We start from the raw sequence: 25475 nt of genomic DNA, 5'->3' as shown, positions 1-25475 counted from the left end.
GAATGTTAATTCATTCCCGATGTGATAAATCCTGAGCACTCGATATGTCCTAGTTTGTAGGATAAGTCATGCCGAAATTCATGGAAAATTTCGGGATGACCTTTGCTACAAAGTGGAAAAATCGAGCGCTTGAAATTTGCCGGAACGGAAATGAATCAACATTCTGGAAAAACATAGGCCACTCGGCCTCATTCCCTTCAAACAACAAAAGGCCACTTTGGCACAATCGAACCACTTCAATGTTGCATATAACAGGACCACTTAAGAACCTATACATGAGCAACTAATAAAAAATATGTCCTAATAAAAATTATGAGCCCTAGAACTCAATTTATTTTCTAAATTTCAAATTATGAACCCTAGAACTTAATTCAAATTATGTCCTAAATTTCTATCATAAAAAATCAGTAAAAATTAAGAACCTACTGGACTTGCAGCACTAATAGAAATTTATGTTTTTATACTGATGTTTTTATCTAAACTAAACCCTACTGTCCTAATTAACACCTAATTCAAAAACGAAGTTAGAAGAAAATCCAGTTAACTACTAATAGAACAAAATTCAGTTAACTTTAGTGTTCTATAATGATGAAATGAAAAAAATTCAGTTAACTACTAATTTCATTCATTTAGGTCATTCATTTAACTTCACCTAATTAACCTACTGTACCACTACTACGAGAAGAACCACTAACCTAATTAACCTAGTAAAACCCCACTTCCCTAACTAAAAAACATCTAATTAACATCTACTAGTACCACTACTTCCCTAGCCTATTTAACATCTACTAGTACCACTATATATACTACTAGCAGCACTGCTGCAACATTTTCTTCATTTTGTTCTTTTAGAAAAACATCTATGAAAACAAAAACCATAATTAAACCCTACTGCCCTAACTAAATTTTTGCTCTAACCTAGCCAACCTAGTTTACCTAGCTAGTTAACCTAATGAACCAAATTAACCCAGCTAGTTAACTTATTTACTTAACCTAGCTAGTTAACCTACTTATCCTAGCTAATTCCTAGGGTTCATAACTAAATTCACCTAAGTAAATTAACCTAGAAGGAGGGATGGGGGCTTACAGAGAGGGTGCTTGGGGGAACGGTTGCGGCGAGGTGCTCGGGGGAGACGGTGGCGCGGAAGGCGTCAAGGGTGGCTCTGGTGACGACTAGGGAGGCAGGGGCAGTGAGGAGCGGACGAGGGTGGCTCTGGGGGAGTCGATGTCGCGCAGCTTCGTTGGCGGCTCCGGTGACGACAACGGAGGTAGGGGCGACGAGGGAGCAGGGGCGGCAAGGGAGCAGGGGCAGCGAGGGAGAGGTTAGGAGACGCGAGAAGAATGGGGAATTTGGGGAAGGAGGGACGCTCAGGCAGGGGCAAGTCAAACATAGTGGTAGTGCTTTTGCCCAACAAGCGCTATAGCTACTTAGCTATAGCTCTTTTTGGCGGAAAGCGCTACTGCTACAGATAAGTTAGCTATAGCGCCTATTTTGAAAATGCGCTATAGCTAAAGTAGCTATAGCGCTTTCACGAAAACGCACTGCTGCTATTGCTTTCATTTTTTATTTTTATTTAATTTTCCTTTCATTTTTCCTTTCATTTTTTCTTTTCTTTTCATTTTCTTAGTTGCAGCACTGTCGCCTTAAAATGTGATGCTACTATTTTGTTACAGTAGCGTGGTCTGTAGACGGGCGCTACTACTATACCAAGCCTGGTGGCAACGGTGTAACACTTATAGTAGTAGCATTTTCTACGTGGGATGCAGTACTGCTATTTATGAGGCAGTAGCGGACTTTTTCACCCTGCGCTACTATTAGGTAGCTTTAGCGCCTTGTTTTAACAAGCACTACTGATAAGTCTCTATGTATAAGCTTTTCCCTAGTAGTGATAAGGCATCATTTGGAGCATGCGACGACATGTTCGAATGGGCGTTAACACCACATTGTTTAGTGGCGGTGGCAAGACCAGGGGTGGCACGTAGCAACGATGGTGACCACCGAGGCGAACGCCCGAGCTTGGGCCTCGACGGATCCAAGCACAGAGAGAACATGGAGGCACGTGTGTGTGCTTGCTGGGCTTCTGGATGCACCCGGAGGATGAGAGCCAGGATGGCTATGGCCATGATAGTGAGGTGAGGCAATGGCAGTGAGTGAGGGAGTCCTGGATTAGGGCGTCCTCGGCCTGCCGGCCTATCTCTCATGGGCCGGATAGCTAGGCCGCATTGCCAGTGCCGAGTGGCCAAACTACGAGTCCCTGTATCCGGCCAGGAAGCTTTTTTTCATGCCTTGATGTGTCCTCCAAGTCAAGATGAGAAGAATCGACATGTTTATCCTTTCCTTGTAACCGACCATGTGTAACCCTAGTACCCTTGGTGTCTATATAAAGCCGAGGGTTTAGTCCATAGAGGCTAGAACAACAACCATCATCCAATTAGTCTAGGGTTTAGTTCATCTGATCTCGTGGTAGATTGACTTTGTAATCCTCATATACACAAGCAATATAATCAAGCAAGACGTTGGGTTTTACCTCTTAGAGAGGGCTGAACATGGGTAAACATCATGTTCCTAGTACCTTGTTCCCCATTGATTGAAGGTCCACAGTTCGGGACCCCCTACCCGAGATCCGCCGGTTCTGACACCGACATTGGTGCTTTCATTGAGAGTTCCGTTGTTGGATCACCAAAAGGATCGATGGCTTGCCTGATCATCGGAGATGGCATCAACACCAGAGACATCTTCGTCCCCAGGCAGCCTTTTGCGTTCGGCAGCATCGTTTTGCACGCCGACTCGACTGACCATCTTGACCAGGTCGACCGTTTCGCCCATTAGCACCAAATCAGGTTTTGTAACTTAGAGTATGTCACCGATGCTCGAGGAAATATGTTCTTCACTGGCTTCTCGGCCTCAAGTGGGAAACCCACGAACCCTGAAGCATCAAGTTTGGAGTCTCTCCCCAATCCAATTTCTGGTCAGCCCTTGCCTCGTGGCCGGCTTCGAGCTCGGATGCAACCACTACATCCGAAGACCGGGAGTCACCCTCAGCCAGAGTCACCACAGATTTGGCTTTGAGCCCCAACCCCGAATTGGCATCCGAAGACCAGGAGACATCCTGCTCGGGCTCGTCCCTCACCTCGCTATCACAGCAGAAGCTACCTCTGAAGAAACCTCATACGCTGATGCGACAGCCTCTCCTTGATAAACGAGGCGCTTGATCGAATAGAGATGATGACTATCTTGAATGGCCCATCCTCGGCTCACGCTCAATGGTGCCTTGAGGCAGGCCATAAAGAATTTTACATCCCACCCACCACCCACTTAGTAGCCACTATCAAAGACTGAATCGACCTACTGGACTACGCCTCTGAGGAGGCCGATGATATGAATGACGATAGTGAAGCCATGGCCTAGACTGACACTGCCCCTCCCGTCACTTCCCGATGGACGACCACCTCCACCTATGACGTCTACATGGTGGACACCCCCAAGGACAAAGGAGATGGCACTAATAATGCAGATGACATCCCCAGAAGAGATAACAACAAGCCTGGCAAGGAGCCCCTCAAACGCTGAAAACAACACCGATGATAGATGGGGCGTTGAGGCAGGGAAAGTAACACCTGCATCGAAGAGGATGATACTCCAAACAATGTGGAAGACCTCGGCGACCCTGCCCCGCCCCCGAGCACCAGCCTGATGACTCAGAGGGGCATGGGGGTCAGCTTAACCCCGAGGACCGCAATGATTTCTAGGATAGCAACTATATGCCTCTCTCCAAAGAGGAGGTCAACCTCAGAGAAGAAGATTTTATCATTCTAGAATATCCATTGGACCAAGAGCATTTCAAGTAGCAGCTCATAGCCACCACACGGAGCCTGAAGTAGAAGCAGCAACAACTGAAGGCTGAACATAAGACCCTCAACGATAGATGGACAAAAGTCCTGGCAGCCAAAGAAGGGTATGACTACCAACAACAGACTAAAAGCTACCCAAAGTGGAAGCTACTGCCTTAATTCGATGATGAGACCCTTGCACACGCACCACCAAGATACACACAGGACGGCCAGCCCGACAGCCCCCCTCGAGGAAGGGATAGGCCGGCTGGAGTGGCTAAATACCCATCTGCTCCCCCTTGCCATAACGGCAAGGAGGCGGCACAACTAGAATACTAGTATGATCTTTGACATGACCTTGCCATCAGAGCAGGCCAGACACGATCCATCTATGGATCTCGGGATTACGCCCCGGCTGGACGGGACAGATACCAATCAAGGTGCGACCAAAGCGATAGAATACAGGAGCAGCACTGGGCCGATACGGCCGCCAATTTACGGCGTGACATAGCCCGGGTTAGGGGCGCCGCTCACCTGATGTGCTTCACTAAGGAGGTAATGCGATATTAGTTTCCCGAAGGGTTTAAACCCATAAATATCGAACAATACGACAGGACTACTGACCTGGCCATGTGGATCAAATACTTTCTTCTCCACATTCATATGGCTCGAGGGGACGACCTCCACGCCATAAAATAGTTGCCATTAAAGCTCAAAGGACCGGCCAGGCATTGGCTGAACAGCCTCCCCGAAAACTCCATAGGGAGTTGGGAAAAGCTCGAGGATGCTTTCCGAGCTAACTTTCAAGGCACTGACGTCCGACCTCCGGATGCCGATGACCTGAGCCATGTGGTCCAACAACCCGGAGAATCAGCTCGACAATTTTGGAATTGGTTTTTGACCAAAAAGAACCAGATCGTCGACTATCCGGACACAGAAGCAATAGCCGCATTCAGGCACAGTATCCAGGACGAATGGATAGCGCGCCAGCTCGTCCACGATAAGCCCAAGACGATGGCATCACTCACCTCTCTCATGACCCGCTTTTGTGCGGGGGAAGAAAGTTGGTTGGATCGTAGAAGCATCAACCCAGAAGACACTGACACCTCAGAAGTCCAGGAAGGAAGTGAGAAATCGTGGCGCCACCAATTAAGCGTCGCCACAACGGCAGCAAAGCCGAAGACATGACAGTGAATGCCAGATTCCGCAACTCCAAAACAGGACCATGGAAGAAACCCTCTAAGGGGAACCAGGATGGACCCACCAAGTTGGACACAATCCTGGATAGACCCTGCCAGATCCATGGCACGTCTGACAAGCCCGCCAACCAAACCAACCGTAACGGTTGGGTAATCAAACGGGTCGGCAAGCTCACAGCTGAGGACGCAAGCAAAAGCCTCGACTGCGAGGACGATGAAGAACCTCGCATGCCGAACAATGGGGGCCACAAAAATTTCCCTCCCGAGGTAAAAATGGTGAACATGACCTACGCCACCCACATGCCCAAGAAGGAGCGTAAACGTGCACTTCGGGATGTCTACGCCGTAGAGCCTATAGCCCCGATATTCAACCCATGGTTGGCATGTCCGATCACCTTCGACCGTAGGGACCATCCTACCAGTATCAGTCATGGAGGACCGGCGGCCCTGGTCCTCGACCCCAGTATCGATGGGTACCACCTCACCAGAGTTCTTACGAATGGAGGAAGCAAACTCAATATTATCTATGCAGATACAGTGAGGAAAATGGGAATTGACCCGTCAAGGATCAAACCTAGTAACACCACCTTCAAGGGGGTAATTGTCGGTGTTCTGGGAACAGGGGTACCCAGACTAGCTTGCCTGCGGCCCATGGCATGGCTCCATCGACGGCCTAGTATGGCCCAACTTCAACATCAACAACTCATGACCCTCGCGAGGTGGATGACACCAAGACCTCCATGTCGGGCGGCCTCCCCAGGCTGGATCACGAGAAGCGGAGATATCTATGCAAGCCGCACCTCACGAGGTTTAGATGACGTGAGCCATGACAACCAAGGCCAGGCGGGCGCCAGTGGGTGCAGCATACCAGTTTCCTCTTTGGTGCTAAGGAGGCAAGCGCAGGCACGGAGTCCTGAGGAATCAAGCAAAGGTTTCCATTTTGGTGCAATAAGACCAGGACCGCCAGGATGGCAGGACGGAGGTCATCACCGAGACCACCACGACGTCACCACCAGAGACTTTTGCAGGCGAAGACCACTTTTGTCAAGATAGCATGTACTAGTTTTTTCCCTTCAAATTTGGCCGCTGAGGGATCCCTTCCCGCCTTCATTTCGAAAGAGGACCAAGGCTACTATAAATATATAGGACCTAGCCACCACCATAGAGGGGATGTATCATTCAGATCATCCTCACACCCACCAACTCATTGAGCACAAGAACACCTCTCCTCCTGAGGTCGTTCTCCACTGTACTAGTTCATCCTCGACCCCTCAAGGCAATTCACCACAAAGCAGGAGTAGGGTTTTACACTGCAAGGTGGCCCGAACCTGGGTAAACTGATGTGTCTCTTGTCCATTTGGTTTGTCGAGCTAGGCCATGATATTAGCGAGCAGGCAGACTGGGGAGGATGACTTCTTCACACGCACCCAGAGTTCGAACCTCTCAAGGGTCTGCGGAACCCGAAATCCGACATTTGGCGCGCCAGGTAAGTGTGCATCGAAGATCCGCCGCTCTGTCTGTTGCGCTCTGCTATCGGCTCTCATGGCGGGTGCTCCTCCATCGACCGGATCGGCGTGCGCCTTCAGAGAGGACGAGGGCCTCTGAGCTTTCACCCCCGCCCTACGACGGGTGCAGTGGCCACCCAAGTTCAGGTCAGAGCTGCCGCCCCGATACAAACTGCGCGGCGGACCCGGCCGGCTTTCTCCAGGTGTATGACGAAGTTGTGTTGATGGCCGGCGGCGACGACAAGGCCATGGCCAACTGGCTTCCTATGGCCCACGCAGGCGCGCCGCATGCCTGGCTACTCAACCTGTCGGGGTCTTCTGTGGCCTCCTGGGAAGAACTGTGCAGCCTCTTAACCACGCGCTTCGCGGCTCCGGCGCCCCACACCGTCGCGGCCCTCCTTTATGGTTCACAAGCACCGCCATGTCAAGCAATTCCTTCGCCAGGTAGGTGCTGCCCGTGAGCAACGGGGGCCTCTGTCGGGCTGGGCGGCACCCAAGGTAGACCTCACCTTCGACTCGAGGAACCATTCCGCGAGCACTACGGGTGCCGGCGCGCTCCCGATGCTCTGCACCCCCACCATCTGCAATGTGGCGGTCACCAAGACCCTCATTGATGGTGGAGCCGGTCTCAATGTGCTCTCTGTGGAGGCATTTGGGTTGCTTAATGTGCCCCATGGCCGGCTTCGCCCCACCAAACCCTTCTCCAGGGTCGTTGATGGCTCCACCAGCCCCCTGGGGCAGTTCCGCCTCCTCGTCACCTTCGGCACCCGCAACAACTACCGCACCGAACTCATCGACTTCGACATTGCCCGCATTGGCCACCCTTACAACGCCATACTTGGGTAGTTCATGGTAGCGACCCACCCCGCTTACAATCTCACGAAGATGCCGGGGAGCAGTCGCATCCTCACTATGGCCGAGGACACCAAGGAATCCTTATCGGCCCTCAAGCTCACCTTCAGAGCCGCGGCTGCCACACAGCCAGGTGAGGAAGGAGCCCCGGAGGCTCCGGGGGCCGCACCAGCAAAGAAGAAGTAGTTGTTCTCCCAAGATCGCGCCAAGGCGAAGCAAGTATGAGTTGACAAGGATGGGGCGTCGGGAGCCACCCTCACCATAGGTGTTGGCCTCCCTTCAGATCAAGAGGAGGCGTTGGTCAGTGATACGTCTCCAACATATCTATAATTTTTTAATTGTTCCATGCTATTATATTATCTATTTTGGATGTTTAATGGGCTTTATTATACACTTTTATATTATTTTTCGGACTAACCTACTAACCAAAGGCCTAGTGCAAATTGCTGTTTTTTTCCTATTTCAGTGTTTCGCAAAAAAGGAATATCAAACGGAATCCAAACGGAATGAAACCTTCGGGAGAGTGATTTTTGGAACAAACGCAATCCAGGAGACTTGGAGTGGACGTCAAGGAAGCATCGAGGAGGCCACGAGGCAGGGAGGCGCGTCTAGGGGGAGCAGGCGCCCCCACCCTCGTGGGCCCCTCGTAGCTCCCCTAACCCACTTCTTTCGCCTATATATATACTCATATACCCCAAAAACATCCGAGAGCACCACGAAACCCTATTTCCACCACCGCAACCTTCTGTACCCAAGAGATCCCATCTTGGGGCCTTTTCCGGAGCTCCGACGGAGGGGGAATCGATCATGGAGGGCTTGTACATCAACACCATAGCCTCTCCGATGATGTGTGAGTAGTTTACCACAGACCTTCAGGTCCATAGTTATTAGCTAGATGGCTTCTTCTATCTCTTTGGATCTCAATACAAAGTTCTCCTCGATCTTCTTGGAGATCTATTCGGTGTAATTCTTTTTGCGGTGTGTTTGTCGAGATCCGATGAATTGTGGGTTTATGATCAAGATTATCTATGAACAATATTTGGTTCTTCTATGAATTATTTTATGTATGATTTGTTATCTTTTCAAGTCTCTTCGAATTATCAGTTTGGTTTGGCCTACTACATTGATCTTTCTTGCAATGGGAGAAGTGCTTAGCTTTGGGTTCAATCTTGCGGTGTCCTTTCCCAGTGACAGCAGGGGTAGCAAGGCACGTATTGTATTGTTGCCATCGAGGATAAAAAGATGGGGTTTATATCATATTGCTTGAGTTTATCCCTCTACATCATGTCATCTTGCCTAATGCGTCACTCTATTCTTATGAACTTAATACTCTAGATGCATGCTGGATAGCGGTCGATGTGTGGAGTAATAGTAGTAGATGCAGAATTGTTTCGGTCTACTTGTCATGGACGTGATGCTTATATACATGATCATGCCTAGATATTCTCATAATTATTCGCTTTTCTATCAATTGCTTGACAATAATTTGTTTACCCAGCGTAATACTTATGCTATCTTGAGAGAAGCCACTAGTGAAACCTATGGCCCCCGGGTCTATTTTGCATCATATAAGTTTCCAATCTATTTTACTTTGCAATCTTTACTTTCCAATCTATATCATAAAAATACTAAAATATTTATCTTATTATCTCTATCAGATCTCACTTTTGCATGTGGCCGTGAAGGGATTGACAACCCCTTTATCATGTTGGTTGCAAGGTTCTTATTTGTTTGTGTAGGTGCGACGCGACTTGTGTGTAGTCTCCTACTGGATTGATACCTTGGTTCTAAAAAACTGAGGGAAATACTTACGCTACTTTGCTGCATCACCCTTTCCTCTTCAAGGGAAAACCAACGAAGTGCTCAAGAGGTAGCAAGAAGGATTTCTGGTGCCATTGCCAGGGAGGTTGCATCAAGTCAAGACATACCAAGTACCCATCACAAAATCTTATCCCTCGCATTACATTATTTGCCATTTGCCTCTTGTTTTCCTCTCCCCCACTTCACCCTCGCCGTTTTATTCGCCCTCTTCTGTTCGTCCTTCTGTTTGCTTGTGTTACCATGTGCCTTCTTTTTGCTTGCATCTTCACTTGCTAAAAGTTTATGGATCCTCATCCACTTGCTAATCTCTTTAAGAGATCCAATTATGATGAACCTATTGCTAGTGAGTTGAGTGCACTAGATTATCTTTGTGAGGTTTTGCTTGAAATTCATGAATCTGAAAAGTGTGATGACTTACTTTATGAAGCGATTTACAATAGATCTTTGAATAAAAAGCATGATTGCAATGGTTTTATTATATATTCTATTGATATAAATTTTGCTAATAATATGCAAAATCCTAAGCTTGGGGATGCTAGTTTTGCTATGTCCTCTACTTGTTGCAATGATCTTGATTCGGGTGATTCTTCTTATGATCTTGAAAATTTATTTAAGCCCCATGATGAATATGAGATTGATAATAATGTTTGCAATAATATTGAAACTGGGTTTGGAAGAGTGTCAACTTTAGATCCCACATATTTGGAGAATGTTCAATCTTATGAAGTTTTTGATAAAAGTGGGTTTGGAGAGGTCATGACTTTAGTTAATGTTAATCCCACTATTTTGGAAGAGTGTCAACTTTGCATGCATGTGGATCATGTTGAAAATATTTTATGTGATAGCTATTTTGTTGAATTTGCTTATGATCCTACATGTAATTATTATGAGATAGGAAAATATGGTTGTACAAATTTTCATGTTACTAAATTACCTCTCGTTATGTTGAGATTGCTATTGTTTCTTTCTCCTTCCTTGCATATGCTAGTTTTTACTTGTCTTGATTTGTTTGCTTATATAATGCCTATGCATAGGAAGTATGTTAGACTTAGATGTGATTTTCATATGCTTCATGATTCTCCCTTAGTGTTTCAATTGCTATATTTCACGTGAGCATCATTAAAATTATAGATGCCTCGCTAGGGGCGTTAAACGATAGCGCTTGTTGGGAGGCAACCCAATTTTATTTTTGTTTCTTATTTTTTTGTTCCTATTTAGAAATAAATAATTCATATAGATTCTGTTTAGATGTAGTTTTGTGCTTTTAATTAGTGTTTGTGCCAAGTACAACCTTTGGGAAGACTTGGGGGAAGTTTTTGCGATCTTGCTGTAAAAAACAGAAACTTTAGCGCTCACGAGATTTGCTGCCATTTTTTACTGGAGAGTGTGATTAGGTTTATTCTTTTTGCATATTATTAATAGACAAATTCATCACCTCCATAAATTTATTTCAGAATTTTTGAGGTTACATAAGTATTCTAAAACTACATATTACTACAGACTATTCTGTTTTTGACAGATTCTGTTTTTCGGGTGTTGTTTGCTTATTTTGATGAATCTATGGCTAGTATAGGGGGGTATGAACCATAGAGAATTGGAATAAAGTAGGTTTAACACCTATATAAATAAATAATGAGTTCATTACAGTACCTTAAGTGGTGGTTTGTTTTCTTATACTAAAGGAGCTCATGATATTTTCTGTTGAGTTTTGTGTTGTGAAGTTTTCAAGTTTTGGGTAAAGATTTGATGGATTATGGAATAAGGAGTGGCTAGAGCCTAAGCTTGGGTATGCCCAAGGCACCCCAAGGTAAAATTCAAGGACAACCAAAAGCCTAAGCTTGGGGGTTCCCCTCTTTCGTCTTCGTCTATCGGTAAGTTTACTTGATGCTATATTTTTATTCACCACATGATATATGTTTTGCTTGGAGCGTCTTGTACGATTTGAGTCCTTAATTTTTAGTTTACCACAATCATACTTGCTGTACACACGTTTTGGGAGAGACACACATGAATCGAAATTTATTAGAATACTCTATGTTCTTCACTTATATCTTTTGAGCTAGATAATTTTGCTCTAGTGCTTCACTTATATCTTTTTAGAGCACGGTGGTGGTTTTATCTTATAGAAATTATTGATCTCTTATGCTTCACTTACATTATTTTGAGAGTCTTATAGAACAGCATGGTAGTTTGCTTTGGCTATAAAATTAGTCCTAATATGATAGGCATCCAAGATGGGTATAATAAAAACTATCATAAAAAGTGCATTGAATACTATGAGAAGTTTGATACTTGATGATTGTTTTGAGATATGAAGATGGTGATATTAGAGTCATGCTAGTTGAGTAGTTGTTAATTTGAGAAATACTTGTGTTAAAGTTTGTGATTCCCGTAGCATGCACATATGGTGAACCCTTATGTGATGAAGTCGGAGCATGATTTATTTATTGATTGTCTTCCTTATGAGTGGCGGTCGGGGACGAGCGATGGTCTTTTCCTACCAATCTATCCCCCTAGGAGCATGCGTGTAGTACTTTGTTTAAATAAATGATAGATTTTTGCAATAAGTATGTGAGTTCTTATGACTAATGTTGAGTCCATGGATTATACGCACTCTCACCCTTCCACCATTGCTAGCCTCACTAGTACCGCGCAACTTACGCCGATACCATACACCCACCTTATACCTTCCGCAAAACAGCCACCATAACTACCTGTTATGGCATTTCCATAGCCATTCCGAGATATATTGCCATGCAACATACCACCGTTCCGTTTATTATGACACGCTTCATCATTGTCATATTGCTTTGCATGATCATGTAGTTGGCATCGTATTTGTGGCAAAGCCACCATTCATAATTCTCTCATACATGTCACTCTTGATTCATTGCACATCCCAGTAAACCACCGGAGTCATTCACATAGAGTCATATTTTGTTCTGGTATCGAGTTGTAAGTTTTGAGTTGTAAGTACATAAAAGTGTGATGATCATCATAATTAGAGCATTGTCCCAAGTGAGGAAAGGATGATGGAGACTATGATTCCCCCACAAGTCGGGATGAGACTCCGGACGAAAAAAAGAGAAAGGCCATAAAAAGGAGAAGGCCCAAAAAAAGGGGGAAATAAAAAGAGAGAGAGAGAGAGATAGAGAGAGAGATAGAGAGAGAGAGAGAGAAAGAGAGAAGGGACAATGCTACTATCCTTTTACCACACTTGTGCTTCAAAGTAGCACCATGATCTTCATGATAGAGAGTCTCCTATGTTGTCACTTTCATATACTAGTGGGAATTTTACATTATAGAACTTGGCTTGTATATTACAATGATGGGCTTCCTCAAAATGCCCTAGGTCTTCATGAGCAAGCAAGTTGGATGCACACCCACTTAGTCTCTTGTTGAGCTTTCATACACTTATAGCTCTAGTGCATCCGTTGCATGGCAATCCCTACTCACTCACATTGATATCTATTGATGGGCATCTCCATAGCCCGTTGATACGCCTAGTTGATGTGAGACTATCTTCTCCTTTTTTGTCTTCTCCACAACCACCATTCTATTCCACATATAGTGCTATGTCCATGGCTCACGCTCATATATTGCGTGAAGATTGAAAAAGTTTGAGAACATCAAATGTATGAAATAATTGCCTGGCTTGTCATCGAGGTTGTGCATGATTAAATACTTTGTGTGATGAAGATAGAGCATAGCCAGACTATATGATTTTGTAGGGATAACTTTCTTTGGCCATGTTATTTTGAGAAGACATAATTGCTTTGTTAGTATGCTTGAAGTATTATTATTTTTATGTCAATATTAAACTTTTATCTTGAATCTTTTGGATATGAACATGCGTGCCACAATAAAGAAAATTACATAGAAAATTATGCTAGGTAGCATTCCACATCAAAAATTCTGTTTTTATCATTTACCTACTCAAGGACGAGCATGAATTAAGCTTGGGGATGCTTGATACGTCTCCAACGTATCTATAATTTTTTATTGTTCCATGCTATTATGTTATCTGTTTTGGATGTTTAATGGGCTTTATCATACACTTTTATATTATTTTTGGGACTAACCTACTAACCAAAGGCCCAGTGCAAATTGCTATTTTTTGCCTATTTCAGTGTTTCGCAGAAAAGGAATATCAAACGGAATCCAAACGGAATGAAACCTTCGGGAGAGTGATTTTTGGAACAAACGCAATCCAGGAGACTTGGAGTGGACGTCAAGGAAGCATCGAGGAGGCCGCAAGGCAGGGATGCGCGCCCCCCACCCTCGTGGGCCCCTCGTAGCTCCCCTGACCAACTTCTTGCCTATATATACTCATATACCCCGAAAACATCCGAGAGCACCATGAAACCCTATTTCCACCGCCGCAACCTTCTGTACCCAAGAGATCCCATCTTGGGGCCTTTTCCGAAGCTCCGCCGGAGGGGGAATCGATCACGGAGGGCTTCTACATCAACACCATAGCCTCTTCGATGATGTGTGAATATTTTACCACAGACCTTTGGGTGCATAGTTATTAGCTAGATGGCTTGTTCTCTCTCTTTGGATCTCAATACAAAGTTCTCCTCGATCTTTTTGGAGATCTATTCGATGTAATTCTTTTTGCAGTGTGTTTGTCGAGATCCGATGAATTGTGGGTTTATGATCAAGATTATCTATGAACAATATTTGGTTCTTCTCTAAATTCTTTTACGTATGATTTGTTATCTTTGCAAGTCTATTCGAATTATCAGTTTGGTTTGCCCTATGAGATTGATCTTTCTTGCAATGGGAGCAGTGCTTAGCTTTGGGTTCAATCTTGTGGTGTCCTTTCCCAGTGACAGCAGGGCCATCAAGGCACATATTGTATTGTTGCCATCGAGGATAAAAAGATGGGGTTTATATCATATTACTTAAGTTTATCCCTCTACATCATGTCATCTTGCCTAATGCGTTACTCTGTTCTTATGAACATAATACTCTAGATGCAAGCTGGATAGCGGTCAATGTGTGGAGTAATAGTTGTAGATGCATAATCGTTTCGGTCTACGTGTCGCGGAGGTGATGCTTATTTACATGATCATGCCTAGATATTCTCATAATTATTCGCTTTTCTATCAATTGCTTGACATTAATTTGTTTACCCATCGTAATACCTATGCTATCTTGAGAGAAGCCACTAGTGAAACCTATGACCCCGGGTCTATTTTCCATTATATAAGTTTCCAATCTATTTTACTTTGCAATCTTTATTTTCCAATCTATATCATAAAAATACCAAAAAAATTTATCTTATTATCTCTATCAGATCTCACTTTTGCAAGTGGCCATGAAGGGGTTGACAACCCCTTTATCGCGTTGGTTGTAAGGTTCCTATTTGTTTGTGTAGGTGCGAGGCGACTTGTGTGTAGTCTCCTACTGGATTGATACCTTGGTTCTCAAAAATTGAGGGAAATACTTACGCTACTTTGTTGCATCACCCTTTCCTCTTCAAGGGAAAACCAACACAGTGCTCAAGAGGTAGCAGTCAACTTCTTGCGCAAGAACAAGGATGTGTTCACATGGGAGCCTAAGGATCTGGTCAGGATCCCGAGGGGGATAATCGAGCACCTCCTAAGGGTATGCCCTAACGTGCGCCAAGTGAAGCAAAATGCGCGGCGGCAGTCCACAGAAAAGCAGTCGTTCATCGTCCAGGAGACTCGCAAACTACAAGAAGCTGGTGTCATACGGGAGGTGCGGTACCCGGAATGGCTGGCGAATCCGATTGTCGTCCCCAAGAAGGGCGGGAAGGAGAGCATGTACATAGACTTCACCAACATCAATAATGCTTGCCCCCAAGACCCCTTCCCGGTTCCGCGCATCAATTAGATCATCGACTCCACTGCTGAGTGCGACCTGCTGTGTTTTCTGGACGCATTCTCAGGCTATCACCAAATCAAGATGGCAGTGCAAGATGTTGAGGAGAAGGTCAAGGCCATAGAAGGGATGAGCCCACCATAGACCCTCAAGGAGATGCTGAAGCTGGCGGGCTGTGTGACCTCGCTAGGGCGTTTCATCTCCAAGCTGGGGGAGCGCGCCCTCCCATTCTTCAAGCTGATAAAAAGAGGGGACCATTCAAGTGGACTCCAAAGGCCGACGCGGCATTCCAAGACCTCAAGAATTACCTCATCAGCCCGCCGATGATGGTAGCGCCATGCCCCCTTGAGCCGCTGGTGCTCTACCTGGCCTCCACCCCTCACTCGGCCAGCGTGGTGCTGGTGGCAGTCCGGGAGGAATGCCCGGCCAAGGACTCTCAAAGCAGCACCCCGCGGCTGGCTGGAATGCACCGGTTCCAGGGTGGCACTCCTGAGGCCTCGGCTACACCAACAGAAGACCAAGTCCCTCAGGACGGGGCTCCTGAGGCCCCGACTGCCTCGACCGGCAACTAGCGTCCTAAGGCCGCCGGGCCTCAGGAGGCGCAAGGCGTCACCCACAGTTCCGCCCTCGTCGAGCACCCGGTGTACTTCGTCAACACGGTGCTGCGCGATGCGCGGGCATGCTACCCCATGCCGCAAAAGCTCTTGCTCGCGCTTCTCGTCGCCTCACGAAAGTTGCGCCACTACTTTCAAGGCCATCCCATCAAGGTCGTCTCAGCCTACCCGCTGGAGAGGGTGCTCAGGAGCCCCAATGCAGCAGGAAGGTGGCACAATGGAACATCAAATTGCAGGCATTCCAGTTGGAGTTCAGCACCACAAGAGTCGTTAAGGGCGCGGCACTCGCTGACTTCGTGGCGGAATGGACCGACGTCCCCAGCCCTGGAGCAGGAGAGGACCGATCCCTCTCATCAGGGAGCGAGGCATCAGACGGCTGGGTCATGTACTTTGACGGTTCCTTCGCGTGTCAGGGCGTGGGGGCTGGCGCCGTGCTCATCTCGCCCACCCAGGACAAGCTCTACTACGCCGTATAGCTCTGCTTACAGCAGGGCGAGAAGGTCTCCAACAACATCACGGAGTACGAAGGCCTGATCGCCGGTCTCAAGGTTGCGGTAGCCTTGGGAGTGAAGCGCCTCACCATCAAGGGCGACTCCCAGCTCCTCGTCACTTCTCCAACAAATTATATGAGCCGAAGGACGAGCACATGGAGGCATACCTTGCAGAGGTACGAAAAATTGAGAAATAATTCTTGGGCATGGAACTGCAGCATGTGCCGCGCGGAACGAACAAGGAAGCTGATGACATCGCCAAGAGGGCGTCCCGACGCTTGCTCCAGGAGCCTGGTGTCTTTGAGGAGCGACTCTTCAAACCTTCGGCAGCCCCTCCTGCTGTGGAACCAACATCGCCTTAGGAGGAGCTCCCACCAGCGCCCCTCTCAGGAGCCCCCGCTTGCGGCCCAACCTTGGGAGCACGTCTACTTCTCGTGCTCGAGCCTCAGGAGGGGTGCTGGACCAAAGAGTTTCAGGCGTACTTGCTTCAGAGGACCCTGTCGGAGAAGGAGGAGGACACGGAGTGTGTGGCTCGACAAGGCACTGCCTACTGCATCCTGGACGGTGAGCTCTATAGGAAATGGCAAAATGATGTTTCTCTGTGATGCACCTCCAGGGAGCAGGGACATGAGCTGTTGGCTGACATACACAGCGGGGACTGCGGGCATCACGTGTCATTGCGCACCCTCGTGGGCAAAGCATTCCACAACAGGTTCTACTGGCCCACGACGCTCAATGATGCCGCTGAGATGGTGAGATGTTATGAAGCATGCCAATTCCATGCGAAGTAGATCCACCAGCCCGCTCAGGGTCTCCAGACCATCCCGCTCTCGGGGCTGTTCGTGGTCTGGGGACTGGACATCTTGGGGTCGTTCCCTCGGGCGCCTAAGGGCTACCACTACCTCTATGTCACCATCGACAAATTCACCAAGTGGGCGTGGAGGTGGAGGTTGTCTGCACTATCCCAGCTGGCTCAGCAGTCAAGTTCATCAAGGGCCTCGTGAGCCGGTTCGGGGTCCCCAATCGCATCATCACCGACAATGGCTCGCAGTTCACTAGCAACCTTTTCAAAATGTATTGTGCTAACCTTGGAACGCAGATATGCTACGCTCCAGTGGCACACCCTAGGAGCAACAGCCAGGCCGAACGCGCCAATGCGGAGGTCCTGAGAGGACTCAAGGCAAGAACCTTCAAGAAGAAGCTCGAGGCCTGCGGCAGGGGCTGGTTGGACGAGCTCGAGTCCGTGCTATGGTCCATCCGCACCACCGCGACCAAGCCAACAGGTGAGACTCCATTCTTCCTCGTCTACGGAGCTGAAGCAGTTCTCCCTCACGAGGTCAGGCATCGTTCCGCGTGGGTCTTGGTGTTTGACGAGGCATGCCAGGATGACTCGCGGGGGATGGACCTCGTGCTGCGGGAGGAACAGTGCTGTCAAGCCGTGCTCCGAGCAGCAAGGTACCAGCAGGCGCTGCGGCGTTACCACTGCCGGAGTGTCCGCTCCAGGACGCTCGAGGTGTGTGATCTCGTCCTAAGGCGGGTGCTCTCCAGGGAGGGGCTTGTGACGCCCGGATAATTAAGCTACAGTAAACCCTACTAATGGTGCCACATCATCACATTATTGTTGCTAATCCTCACTTGATCCAAATCACTGTTCATATTCAAACTCGAATTTAAAGTCAAAATTCAAATTAGCCAAACATGAAAACGAAAATGTTCAAAGTGTGGCAAATAATCCCTGGAAATTTTTGTCATGTTGGAACTAACCTCTTTTGGATTCTGAAGGTGCCCCAAGAAATTATTTAGTGGTCCAACATCATACTAAATGACCTTTTCAATTTCTAAAAATGCTTGAACAATTCCTTTGGCCTTGAAACTTTTTAGGCAACACCGCAATATTGTGCCTGAACTATTTGCTAAGTTTCACACTCGACAAAAATCATTTGATGCCTTGTTTCTATCCAAAACAGTAGCTATCCTTTTAATAGAAAAACAAAAGAAAATAGCAAAAGAAAAAGAAACCCCCTGACTCCCACTGGGCCTAGCCCAGCAGACCGACCCAACCGGCCCACCTGCCCTTGCACCCAAATCCCTGTTCCACCGACCGCGTCTCTACAGAGGAGGGGTCGCGCTACACAACTTGCTGCAGCTGCTAGCTCTGCCCACCACGCGCCTGCACCTGAAGCCGCCACACATGCACCCTGTGCTCGCTGTTGCCGCTCGCGCCCATGTCTCTGCCCGCTGTCGCCGCTCGCGCCCGTGTCTCCGCCCGCGACCGCTTGCGTGGCCACAGTCCACCTCTACCGCTCGCTGCTGCTCTGCTCCGCTAAGCAGCTTGCCTCGCCTCGCTCCCGCCGGCCCGCCCTGCACCCCACGGCGGCCTCGCCTGTCGTCCTTGCCTCGCATCGCCAACCACGCTGTGACGTGCCCTACCACCCCATCACCGTTGGTCGCTGCCGTTCCGGGCCGAAGCCGGCTCCGCCTGACAAGGCCTCGCGCCCCCGCTGCGGTGGCCTTAGGCACGGGCGCCCACACCCACGCCGTGCCCGATAACGCCCGCCCGCTATGGCCTTTGTCCACTGGCCTATGGGCCCCATGCCCTTTTCTGTAAAAACAAAAAAAAAACAAAAAAAGATAAAAAAATAAGTATATAAATTAATTAACTTAATTAAGGTTTGTTTAATTAAATTAGCCTGCTAATTAACTACGTAATCTATAATTAGCTAGATATGTCTATGATAGGGCCCCACCCCCTATTGACCAGTCAAACATTGACTGGTCAACTGGGACCCCCTGGCCCACTGGCATCCTCTGGTGCACTGCTGGGTACACTGCACCGGGTGCACCTAGCTTTTCCTGTTTATTTTCCAATTAATGAAAATTCCAGAATATTACTAAAACTTTGAAAATTAATATAAAATAATCTGTAGCTCGGATGTAAAAGTTTTATACATGATAGCTGCTTAGAACGACGAGACGAATCCGAATACGCAACCCGTTCGTCTGGCACATGTCCCTAGCATAGCAAACATCGAACCTCCCCCCCGTTTCGTCTGTCCGAAAATGCCTAACGCTGGGGAAACATTCCCGGATGTCATCACCCTTCACTGGTAGCGCGTAGCACCGCGTTAGAACACGTCTAGCTCTGCCTGTTGTCCTGTTATGCACTTGCATGCTTGATACATCTCCAACGTATCTATAATTTTTGATTACTCCATGCTATATTATCTACTGTTTTGGGAAATATTGGGCTTTATTATCCACTTTTATATTACTTTTCGGACTAACTAATTAACCGGAGGCCCAGCCCAGATTTGCTATTTTATGCCTATTTTAGTGTTTTGAAGAAAAGGAATATCAGACAGAGTCGAAACGGAACGAAATCAACTGGAGAAGTTATTTTTGTAAGGAAACACACCTGATGAACTTGGACCCCACGTCAGAAGATACAGGAGCTGCCCACGAGGGTGGGGGGTGCGCCCCCCCTGTCTCGTGGGGCCCCCGTGGCTCCCCTGACGTGCTTCTTCTGCCTATATAACTCCATATACCCTAAAACTTCCAGAACAGAGATTCGATCGGGAGTTCCGCCGCCGCAAGCCTCTGTAGCAACCAAAAGTCAATCAGGACCCTGTTCCGGCACCCTGCCGGAGGGGGGATCCCTCACCGGTGGCCATCTTCATCATCCCGGCGCTCTCCATGACGAGGAGGGAGAAGTTCTCCCTTGGGGCTGAGGGTATGTACCAGTAGCCAAGGTTGTCAGAATAGCGATTCTGTTAGACGATTCTACGACCTTACGATCCAAACTAACCCCTATGATTCTACGACTTTAGTTCTTAGAATCTACGTTTCTACGATCCTGATAGTGAAGATTCTACGGTTTGCAATCCTACCATCGAAGCTCCGATCCAATTCAAAATCACGATTCTGACAACCTTGCCAGTAGCTATGTGTTTGATCTCTCTCTCTCTCTCTCTCTCTCTCTCTCGTGTTCTTGATTTGGTACGATCTTGATGTATCGCAAGCTTTGCTAATATAGTTGGATCCTATGTTTATCCTCCCCCTCTTCTCTCTTTTAATGAATTGAGTTGACCCTTCGGAGTTATCTTATCGGATTGTGTCTTTAAAGATTTGAGAACACTTGATGTATGTCTTGCGTGGGATACCCGTGGTGACAATGGGGTATTCTATTGATCCACTTGATGTATGTTTTGGTGATCAACTTGCAGGTTTCGTGACATTGGGAACCTATGCATAGGGGTTGGCACACGTTTTCGTCGTGATTCTCCGGTAGAAACTTTGGGCACTCTTTGAGGTCCTTTGTGTTGGTTGAATAGATGAATCTGAGATTGTGTGATGCATATCGTATAATCATACCCACGGATACTTGAGGTGACAATGGAGTATCTAGGTGACATTAGGGTTTTGGTTGATTTGTGTCTTAAGGTGTAATTCTAGTCCAAACTCTAGGGCTGTTTGTGACACCTATAGGAACAGCCCAATGGATTGATTGGAAAGAATAACTTTGAGGTGGTTTCGTACACTACCATAATCTCTTCGTTCGTTCTCTGCTATTAGTGACTTTGGAGTGACTCTTTGTTGCATGTTGAGGAGTTATGCGATCCAATTATGTTAGTATTGTTGAGGGAACTTACACTAGCGAAAGTATGAACCCTAGGCCTTGTTTCCTATCATTGCAATACCGTTTACGCTCAGTTTTATCACTTGCTACCTTGCTGTTTTTATAATTTCAGATTACAAATACCTTTATCTACTATCCATATACCACTTGTATCACCATCTCTTCGCCGGATTAGTGCACCTATACAATTTACCATTGTATTGGGTGTGTTGGGGACACAAGAGACTCTTTGTTATTTGGTTGCAGGGTTGCTTGAGAGAGACCATCTTCATCCTACGCCTCCTACGGATTGATAAACCTTACGTCATCCACTTGAGGGAAATTTTCTATTGTCCTACAAACCTCTGCACTTGGAGGCCCAACAACGTCTACAAGAAGAAGGTTGTGTAGTAGACATCAAGCTCTTTCCTGGCGCCATTGCCAGGGAGGTGAGTGCTTGAAGGTATATCTTTAGATCTTGCAATCGAGTCTTTTAGTTTCTTGTTTTATCACTAGTTTAGTTTATAAAAGAAAAATACAAAAAAATGGAATTGAGTTTGTCTCATACGCTTCACCTTTTTAATATCTTTCGTGAGTATGATGGAAAGGATAATTGTGCTCAAGTGCTAGAAGAAATCTATAAAATGTTTGGCACTAAATATTTGAATGATGAGCATGATTGCAATGCTGTTAGTATGAATTCCTTGAATATCCATGATGCTAATGATATGCAAAGCCACAAGCTTGGGGAAGCTATGTTTGATGAAGATGATATGTTTTGTTCCCCAAGTTTTGATGAGCAAATTTATTATGATGAATGCATGCCTCCTATCTATGATGATTATTGTGATGACACGTATGCTTTAAAGAATAATGATAACAATGAAACTTGTCATCTTGATCTTAATTTTCAATCACATGATAGTTATTTTGTTGAGTTTGCTCCCACTATTATTCATGAGAAGAATTTTGCTTATGTGGAGAGTAGTAAATTTTCTATGCTTGTAGATCATGAAAAGAATGCTTTAGGTGCCAGTTATATTGTTGAATTCATTCATGATGCAACTGAAAATTATTATGAGGGAGGAACATATGCTTGTAGGAATTGCAATAATATCAAGTTTCCTCTCTATGTGCTTAAAGTTTTAAAGATATGCTTGTTTTACCTTCCTATGCAAGTTGATTCCCGTTCCCATAAGTTGTTTGCTCACAAAATCCCTATGCATAGGAAGAGGGTTAGACTTAAATGTGCTAGTCATATTCTTCATGATGCTCTCTTTATGTTTCAATTCTATTCTTTTATGTGAGCATCGTTGAAATCATCATGCCTAGCTAGGGGCGTTAAACGATAGCGCTTGTTGGGAGGCAACCCAATTTTATTTTTGCTCCTTGCTTTTTGTTCCTATTTAGTAATAAATAATTCATCTAGCCTCTGTTTAGATGTGGTTTTATGTGTTTAATTAGTGTTTGTGCCAAGTAGAACCTTTGGGAAGACTTGGGGAGAGTCTTGTTGATCATGCTGTAAAAAACAGAAACTTTAGCGCTCACGAGAATTGCTGCCATTTTTATTTGGGGAGTGCTATTTAGTTAATTATTTTTGAATATGATTAATAGATAAATTCCTCAGGTCCAGCAATTTATTTGAGAATTTTATGAGTTCCATAAGTATACGTTTGATCCAGATTACTACAGACTGTTCTGTTTTTGACAGATTCTGTTTTTCGTGTGTTGTTTGCTTATTCTAATGAATCTATGGCTAGTAAAAGAGTTTATAAACCATAGAGAAGTTGGAATACAGTAGGTTTAACACCAATATAGATAAATAATGAGTTCATTACAGTACCTTGAAGTGGTGATTTACTTTCTTATACTAACGGAGCTTACTAGTTTTCCGTTAAGTTTTGTGTTGTGAAGTTTTCAAGTTTTGGGTAAAGATTCGACGGACTATGGAATAAGGAGTGGAAAGAGCCTAATATTGGGATTCCCAAGGCACCCCAAGGTAATATTCAAGGACAACCAAGAGCCTAAGCTTGGGGATGCCCCGGAAGGCATCCCCTCTTTCGTGTTCATTCATCGGTAACTTTACTTGGAGTTATATTTTTATTCACCACATGATATGTGTTTTGCTTGGAGCGTCAATTTATTTTGTTAGGATTTGCTTGCTGTTTGAATAAAATACCAAGATCCGGAATTATTAAATGTTAGAGAGTCTTCACATAGTTGCATAATTATTCAACTACTCATTGATCTTCACCTATATCTTTCGGCGTAGTTTGTCATTTGCTCTAGTGCTTCACTTATACCTTTTAGAGCATGGTGGTAGTTTTATTTTGAAGAAATAGATGAACTCTCATGCTTCACTTAGATTATTTTGAGAGTCTTAAATAGCATGGTAATTTTCTTAAAATCCCAATATTCTAGGTATTCAAGATTAATAATAAAATTCTCTTATGAGTGTGTTGAATACTAAGAGAAGTTTGATGCTTGATGATTGTTTTGAGATATGGAGGTAATAATATCAAAGTCGTGTTAGTTGAGTAGTTGTGAAATTGAGAAATACTTGTGTTGAAGTTTGCAAGTCCCGTAGCATGCACGTATGGTAAACGTTATGTAACAAATTTGAAACATGAGGTGTTATTTGATTGTCCTCCTTATGAGTGGTGGTCGGGGACGAGAGATGGTCTTTTCCTACCAATCTATCCCCCTAGGAGCATGCACGTAGTACCGAGGTTTTTGATGACTTGTAGATTTTTGCAATAAGTATGTGAGTTCTTTATGACTAATGTTGAGTCCATGGATTATACGCACTCTCACCCTTCCATCCTTGCTAGCCTCTTCGGTACCGTGCATTGCCCTTTCTCACACTGAGAGTTGGCGCAAACTTCGCCAGTGCATCCAAACCCCGTGATATGATACGCTCTATCACACGTAAACCTCCTTATATCTTCCTCAAAACAGCCACCATACCTACCTATTATGGCATTTCCATAGCCATTCCGAGATATATTGCCACGCAACTTTCCATCGTTCCGTTTATTATGACACGCATCATCATTGTCATATTTCTTTGCATGATCATGTAGTTGACATCGTATTTGTGGCAAAGCCACCGTTCATAATTTTTTCATACATGTCACTCTTGATTCATTGCATATCCTGGTACACCGCCAGAGGCATTCATATAGAGTCATACTTTGTTCTAGTATCAAGTTGTAATCATTGAGCTGTAAATAAATAGAAGTGTGATGATCATCATTCAATAGAGCATTGTCCCGAAAAAAAGGGGCCAAAAAAAGGCCAAATAAAAAAAAGAAAGGCCAAAAAAAAGAGAGGCCAAATAAAAAAAGGGGACAATGCTACTATCCTTTTTCCACACTTGTGCTTCAAAGTAGCACCATGATCTTTATGATAGAGAGTCTCTTGTTTTGTCACTTTCATATACTAGTTGGAATTTTTCATTATAGAACTTGGCTTGTATATTCCAACAATGGGCCTCCTCAAGTGCCCTAGGTCTTCGTGAGCAAGCAAGTTGGATGCACACCCACTAGTTTCTTTTGTTGAGCTTTCATACATTTATAGCTCTAGTGCATCCGTTGCATGGCAATCCCTACTCCTTGCATTAACATCAATCGGTGGGCATCTCCATAGCCCATTGATTAGCCTCGTTAATGTGAGACTTTCTCCTTTTTGTCCTCTCCACATAACCCCCCTCATTATATTCTATTCCACCCATAGTGTTATATCCATGGCTCGCGCTCAAGTATTGCGTGAAAGTTTATGAGTTTGAGATTACTAAAGTATGAAACAATTGCTTGGCTTGTCATCGGGGTTGTGCATGATGAGAGCATTCTTGTGTGACGAAAATGGAGCATGACTAAACTATATGATTTTGTAGGGATGAACTTTCTTTAGCCATGTTATTTTGAGAAGACATAATTGCTTAGTTAGTATGCTTGAAGTATTATTATTTTTATGTCAATATGAACTTTTGTCTTGAATCTTATGGATCTGAATATTCATGCCACAATTAAGAAGAATTACGTTAAAATTATGCCAAGTAGCCCTCCGCATCAAAAATTCTTTTTTATCATTTACCTACTCGAGGACGAGCAGGAATTAAGCTTGGGGATGCTTGATAAGTCTCCAACGTATCTATAATTTTTGATTGCTCTATGCTATATTATCTACTGTTTTGGGCAATATTGGGCTTTATTATCCACTTTTATATTACTTTTGGGACTAACCTATTAACCGGAGGCCCAGCCCAGGTTTGTTGTTTTATGCCTATTTTAGTGTTTTGAAGAAAAGGAATATCAGACGGAGTCAAAACGGAACGAAATCAACTGGAGAAGTTATTTTTGGAAGGAAACACACCTGATGGACTTGGACCCCACGTCAGAAGATACGGGAGCTGCCCACGAGGGTGGGGGGCGCGCCCACCCCCCTAGGGCGCGCCCCCTGCCTCGTGGGGCCCCCGTGGCTCCCCTGACGTGCTTCTTCTGCCTATATAACTCCATATACCCTAAAACTTCCAGAACAGAGATTAGATCGGGAGTTCCGCCGCCGCAAGCCTCTGTAGCCACCAAAAGTCAATCGGGACCCTGTTCCGGCACCCTGCCGGAGGGGGGATCCCTCACCGGTGGCCATCTTCATCATCCTGACGCTCACCATGACGAGGAGGGAGTAGTTCTCCCTGA

This window comes from Triticum dicoccoides, chromosome 7A (genome assembly GCF_002162155.2).
Source record: "Triticum dicoccoides isolate Atlit2015 ecotype Zavitan chromosome 7A, WEW_v2.0, whole genome shotgun sequence".
NCBI lineage: Eukaryota > Viridiplantae > Streptophyta > Magnoliopsida > Poales > Poaceae > Triticum > Triticum dicoccoides.
The sequence above is the reverse complement of the archived record's forward strand: the minus strand, read 5'-3'. Positions refer to the sequence as shown.